Raw genomic sequence first — 5943 nt, forward strand, 5'->3', positions numbered from 1 at the left:
TGCCTTTTGTAAATGTCACCTTTGTTTACATTATACTAATACCTTAATTTCAAAACAATCAATTACCAGATGGCATCTTTTTAAATTTCTAATTTTCTTACTTGCTATAGAGGGCACTCATTTCTTTGTGAGGCTGTGCTTTATTGAATAAAGACTATAAAATATGACTATGTTTTTCAACAAGAAATCCTCTATGTAAAGTAATGTGTTTAATAAAATGTTATGCAAATGTTTTCAAACTGGAAAAATTTGTAAATTAAATGTATTTTATCTAAGTAAAAATCAATGCTATCATGTGAGTTTATTGTGTATAATATCACAAAATAAAGATAAAATCTCCTGTGCGTTATCCTTTTATCTGTATCATTTCAAGTTAATTAGAAGCCGAGGGTGCAATTGCCCCTATTACTTTTTTTAAAATAAAAAGGTAAAACTGGGTTGGCATTTACACCCTCCACGTATGGTTCATTATTTAGACAGAATCTTCCTTAGCTCCAAATAAGTTTATAAATATATGAAAGTATGGTACTCTCAGTCTTCCTACTATAGTTCCAAGAATAATTATGGTGATGGCACATGGTAAGCTTTGTTGGCCGCAACAAATTGGGCAACAAATCTCCTGAAATATGACTTTCCCTATTAAAAGATTAAGATTGCCACATAAAAAAACCTATTGCTTACAGTGACCTGGCTTTGTCGCAGGAAAATGTAAACGTATTAAGCTGAATCATCATAAGTACTAAGCTTTAATGGTTCCACTGAAAATTGGCCTATTTTGTATGAAATCAGTTTTTATTGTGTAGTCCTGTAGGGAGCAAATATTCGAATTTCAGCAGTGTGCACCAGATGCTTCTACGACTGCAACACAGCGCTCTTTGAAGCATCCGGTGTGTGCTGCTAAAATTTGAATATTTGGTGATTGCATCTCCATCAGATGATAAAGCTGGTAAGCAAGATTGCAGATGAATGTTGAGGGCAACCATGCCAGAAGCGTAGAATTCTAGCGTTGTGTACCCAAACCACAGTTTGGTGAGCTTTTGTTTCAAACTATTCTTGAGTGGCCAATATCCTGCCTCACAGCTGCCTAACAGATTCCTATATTTATATGCTGTACTATTTTACTGTACAAGAATTAAAACCATTGCGTTCTATACAGCCTCTTATCTGCTATGTCCATAGCCTAGTTCCAATTTGAATAGCTGCTCATGTGGTTACACAGCAGCTTTTTCATATAAACTTTAGTTGTGGTTCAGTTCAGGGTATAGCTATGGGAACCAGAAAAGCTCTGACATATGGGAAGGCCTTTTCCCATAGACTCGATTTTATTGTCACGAATGGCACCCTAAATCCAGAACCCAGGCTAAGCTCCCTGGTCTAGGCTCTCACTTCTGCCTATAACCACCGCCTTTCACCTCGGGAGGAGCCCTCGGCTTATTGGATGCCGCCAGTTCTTATTTGAGAGAGGAGCAAAGCTAATGGTTCTGGACAAGCAAAGGGGCACGATCGTCTCACCAGGATGGAGTAATGCCACTTGGAACTGGCAGGCCGGGCCAGCACAAGCAGAGATTAGTCAGACAGGCAGAAATCAAGGTTGGAGAGTGTAGAATAGTCAGTGGACAGGCAAATGGTCAGGATTGGAGAGTTCGGAGTTAACAGGCAGGCAAGGGTCAGGAATGGAGAGGTCAGAGGAATCAAACAGGCAAGCAAGGGTCAAAAAAAAGAAGATCAAACACGAATCACATAGAATAAACCGAGGAACTTTAACCAATGGAACCTAACAACGGGCAATGTGCAATACACTGAATTCCCCTTTAATACTATTTGAATTTCGCGTCATTGGGCGTGACGTCATCATGCCGGGACATAAACCGAGGAGAGCGCAGGCGCGCACGACATAGGGAAACTAGCGCTGCAAAGGAAAGAAGCATGCGGGGGACCCCGCCTCCACTAGACCACCACGGTAAGGTTTATTCCTTATAACAATCCTGTTGGGTTTGTTTACTTTTTTAAAGATTGATAACCTGTGTATGTACATACAAACAAAAACACTTTCCTATTTTTGTTGTTACTGGCCTAACATCAGGAAATATTACATATAGATGACACTAGATATCCAGTATATACTGTACTTAAGATTTTCCATATACAGAGCAAGGGGCTGAAGAAAACCATTAAGTTTAAATGAAATTTCAAAATATGAATTATTATGTTAATATACACACACACACAAGAAATAGCAAGTATTTGCTGCTCATTGGTATACTAAGAACTTGAGGGGAAAGTCTGACTCAAGAAACAAGAAATAACTTTGCCTCTTTATAGATGCCTGGTAAAGTCTCGTTTAGAGTATGTGGCACAGTTTGGGCCCCAGTCCTTAGAAAGTATATTAATGAGTTGAAAAGAGTGCAGAACCGTGCAACTAAACTGGAGGAATGGGAATGAGAGAATTAAACTAGGAGGGAAGACTATCGTAAGTGGATTTGTCATCTCTGAAAAAAAGCATGTGAGCAAGAGATACTTGTAAAAGTACCAGAGGCCATCAAGGATCTGAACTTTCATGTGAAGCAACGTAGGTGGTTCTTCACAATGAGGACAGTGAGGTTGTGGAATGTCCTTCCAGATGATGTTGTGATGGCTGATTCTGTTAATGCCTTTAGGAGGATGACCTCTTAGACAACCATAATATCTAAGGCAGGGATCCCCAACCTTTAGAACCCGTGAGCAACATTCAGAAGTAAAAGGAGTTGGGGAGCAACACTAGCATGAAAAATGTTCTTTGGGTGCCAAATAAGGGCTGCGATTGGCCTTATTGTAGCCCCTATATGGATTGTCAACCAACACTGAGGCTCTGTTTGGCAGTACAACTAGTTTTTCTACAACCAAAACTTGCCTCCAAGCCTGGAATTTGAAAATAATCACCTGCTTTGAGGACACGGAGAGCAACATTCAAGGAGTTGGAGAGCAACATGTTGCTCACGAGCTACTGGTTGGGGACCACTGATCTAAGGATACAGTAATCTTGAAACCAATTTTCAAGATTGGTTTTACAATTAGTTTAATGTATGCATATGTAAACATTTTTATTTGTATGCAAGTGTATACATCTGTATTTAAACAGGAGTAAACTCAAATTCTCCTGTAAACAACTGTGCTGAATGGTGTGCAATAAATGTGAAGGCGAAATGTATTGCAGTGAATGCTTTAAATCAGTTTGGACTTTTAGAGGTTTTCCAGATTTTTTTTACTAAATTTAAGATGTTTTTGAGGTATCCGCATCATTCAGCTCCTTTTTTTTACTTTTATATTTGGATCTTTTAATAAATTCAATGACAGCTGTGGTTTTAGAGTTTGTGAATTTTGTTGTGGTTTCAAAAACCTAAAATCTGACCTTTGCACACAGACACCATGCATCTCTTGCTTCAAGAAGACATAGCTTTATTAACACTTCTGCATAAGCAGACAAAGATCATGTCACATGACACTGTGTCAGTATCAGATTACTATGGGATCTGTATAAGAGCACACACATTAATACATATATTAATAGTTGTCAATTGAACATATACTGTACATTTCATGCTTCTATTGGTGTGCAGCTGAGCAGCAGTGTGGAGCACTTGCACAAAAGAGAAATTGCTAGAGTGAAAAGTATACTTTACTGATGCTTCATATATCTGCCCATTAATTCTGAAAATCACAGCATTTCTACAGAAGACAAATAAAAGTCTTTATTTCTGAAAAAATAAATATTTTGTTTTGAATATATCTAGACTATATCTAGACTAAATAGTTTCATTACTTGTTCATACTAGATGCACGACAATTGTCCCACTGAGACACATTCAGTTACATTGAGAAGGAAAAACAGCAGCCTGCCAGAAAGCATTTCTCTCCTAAAGTGCAGGCACAAGTCACATGACTTGGGGCAGCTGGGAAATTGACAATATGTCTAGCCCCATGTTAAATTTCAAAATTGAATATAAAAAAATCTGTTTGCTCTTTTGAGAAATGGATTTCAGTGCAGAATTCTGCTGGAGCAGCACTATTAACCGATTCATTTTGAAAAAAAAATTTTTTCCCATGACCCTTTAAATACATCTTCCCTCTGTACATATATTTTTTTTCACTGATTCATCATCATTTCACATTTATTTACTACAACTTGGCAGCTGTGCTTTAATGTTTGCTCTTTTATCCATCTTGTACAGACTATAAACACTACTGATCAATAGGGTATACAGTATTTTAATTAGACTTATGCTTTCACAAATGTAATCCTCCAAAACGATCCACTGGGGGTCTCTGTACCTGTAGACCTTACATCTCTTGAGTATAAAGATTTTTCCATTTTCTAAACCATTGCTAAAACAATTGCTTTTCCATTTTCCAATTTATTTTTATTGATTTTGGACTACCAAAGTAAAACTAAGTGAATGGCTCAGTGATCAGGTATAAGTATAACCTTGAGTTAGTTTTGCACATCTCTATACAAACTGAGCAAAAAGACTATGTAAAAAAACTGTAACATTTTTTGCATAACTTGCTGAAGAACATGCTGAAGTATGCTGTGTGGGTGCTTGGCAATGGCCTATTAATAAATATGTTTTATTATAACAGCTTGCCTGAAAAAGCTCTCTTTTTCACATAGTATTATATTAGAGTAATTTTACAATGAAGTGAGTAATAGTGATTAGTTTATTTATCAAGGGTCGAATTTCGAATTGAAAATACTTCGAAATTTGAATTAAAAAAAACCAACCAAAATTAAGTCGAAGTTTTTTTGGTCGAATAGGTCCATTTTCAATCGAAGGAATAGCACATTTGATCGAATTCGATTCGATTCAACGTTTTTCCACAAAAAATCTTTGATTTTTCAAAGTCCAACAATTGACTCCAAATAGGTTCTAGGAGGTCCCCATTGGCTAAAACAGCAATTCGATTTATAAATAAATAAATAAATTTGCGAAAAGATTCTGACGGCTGTGACAATTCCGACGCCGGCAGAATTGACGCAAATGTATTTATTTATGACGTATTGACAACATCACCGAAGCTCAACTGCCATTTAAATATAAAAATAAATATAAACATAGTTACATAAGACTGATTTTAGCAGCAGAAGAGTTATATTGTTTAAATGTAGAGATTATTAACAAATGATATTTATATATGTGCTATGCATTTTTAATGCATTTATTTGTATGTTATTAGCGATATTTAAATGCCAGTTGCGTTTCGGTGATGTTGTCAATACGTCATATCCCATTGGTCTAGTTTCCCGCCAACTCTTGTATTTATGCCACTCTTACAAACAATTTGACACTTTGAGAAAGGCCTTAGAGGAGGCCGAAAACTTTAGTCTCGCATTTTTGCAATAAAACTTTTTTATTTTTTATTTAAGACCTGTGAGTGCGGATCTTTCTTGTTGGTTGTATACTTAAAATTTTGATACTGCACCCAGGCAATTTATGCTACCAAGAAGCTTTTGTGGAGAGAGGTGCTGTCCATTAATGGATTTTGATATATATAACCGATAGATGAAAATATACTATATTGTTTTATTATTCCCCTTTTAACAATGCTGAATATTCCAGTAATTATATTGTTCCTTGAAAAGCTAATGCATGGCTGCATCCTGAAAGCATAAAAATCAAGATGACTTATTCTAACATGAGTCCGTTCAGGAATTCAATTCATTATACAGGCTTCACATTTAGATAACATAGCTTGACCTTATAAAACAAATTGAAATATTGTATTTGTCTTTGAAAAAAGATTTTCTATCTTTGTGACAGAAAAGAGCACATAAATGTATAGATTCTAATACAAAGAAGACATAATTAATTATTGGCCATTTAAATACAAATAAACAATGGAATGGGCTAAATAGCTCTCTTAGATGGCTACTATTTGTAGTCACACATATGTTCAATAAGTACTTCC

Source organism: Xenopus laevis, chromosome 4S (assembly GCF_017654675.1).
Source record: "Xenopus laevis strain J_2021 chromosome 4S, Xenopus_laevis_v10.1, whole genome shotgun sequence".
NCBI lineage: Eukaryota > Metazoa > Chordata > Amphibia > Anura > Pipidae > Xenopus > Xenopus laevis.